Raw genomic sequence first — 1,512 nt, 5'->3', positions numbered from 1 at the left:
AAAATGTTAGCTTAGCACTTTAGCTAAGACATCAAAAGGAGGGACCCATGAGTTTATTTAAGACTCTGCAATTGTATGTACTGAATTCAACTATAAAAAAAAAATAGTAAAACTATGCCTGTTGGAGGCAAAGCAGAGCGAGGCTTCGTCCGAGACCCTCGGCGTGGCGTCGGTCCAGACCCTCGGCATGGCTGACTGAGGCGAGGCGTCGATCCAGACACTCGGCGTGGCTGACTGAGGCGAGGCCTCGGTCCAGACCCTCGGCGTGGCTGACTGAGGCAAGGCCTCGGTCCAGACCCTCGGTGTGGCTGACTGAGGCAAGGCCTCGGTCCAGACCCTCGGTGGAACAGAGGGGAGCGAGGTGTCGACCGGGACCCTGGGTGTAAACCATGAGGAAGAGCTGAGGCGTTGTCATGCGCAATCCCCTCGGAGACACAGACTAACGGTGGGGCGCTGCCTCCGACCCCCACCGAGACACGGACTGGCGGTGGTGCGATGCCTCCGACCCCCACCGAGACACGGACTGGTGGTGGGGCGCTGCCTCCCACCCCCACAGAGACAAGGACTGGCGGTGGTGTGTCGCCGTCCGTAACCCTCCCGGAGGCTGAGTGAGAGGCGTTGTGGTTCGCAACCCTCCAGGAGGCAGTGGTAACAGCAGTCCGCCCCACCAGAGACTTAGGCAGGACTGGTTTCTTCGCCGCCGCCGGCGGGACAGGGGCATTGTCCTCGGCGACCCCCACGGAGACGCTGGCAGACTTGGCAGGATTTTCTGGGAGCTCGGCAGAGGGCGCAGGGAGGTCCCAGGGCTCGGCAGAGGGCGCAGGGAGCTCATGTGATGATTTGGGATTTTTTGCTGCTACTTCCTGGTGGGCCGTCCTGGCCATTGATTGGCAGCACTTTCTCCACGCCCTTCACACCTGCAGCGGATCAGGCTCGTCAGGCACCTGTGTACTTAAGGCTGCAGTGGGAACCAGACCAGCGTTGGAGCATTGTTTTTGCCTTTGTGGTAAAGTGCCAAGCCTTCGTAAAACTTCTTGTGTCTGTGAAGACTGTTCTAAGTATTTTTGTTTTGTTTGCACTTTCTCAGGATTACCTACCTGTTGAAGAATCCAGTCTGGTCTGAGTTGTTTGGGAACCCGCTGTGAAGCTAAGACAACGTACCTGTTTCTGCCTGATCCTGTCTGCCTGCCTGGAAAGAAACCTACCTGTTGCCCCTGGAGAAAACTGCCAATCCAATTATCAGGAAGTACTCATCTCTTCACCTCACCTCCGTGCTGAGTGACGCTCCTCTCACTGTAAGGATCTTTCACCTGAAAATACACAAACATTGATACTTACCTGTCAACCTCCGGAGGAACTTCCGTCTCACTACGCCTTCTGTTTTCAGGTCCTGGCTCCCAATCATTATTACACGATTTGCTCACTGTAAATAAATTCACTTCTCGTAACTTTGGTCTCCCGTGTCTGTCTGACCCTGAACTGCTCACCGAGAAAGTCTCGAATCCTGACAAA

Source organism: Kryptolebias marmoratus, linkage group LG5 (genome assembly GCF_001649575.2).
Source record: "Kryptolebias marmoratus isolate JLee-2015 linkage group LG5, ASM164957v2, whole genome shotgun sequence".
NCBI classification, from domain to species: Eukaryota; Metazoa; Chordata; class Actinopteri; order Cyprinodontiformes; family Rivulidae; genus Kryptolebias; species Kryptolebias marmoratus.
This window is presented reverse-complemented; position numbering follows the sequence as displayed.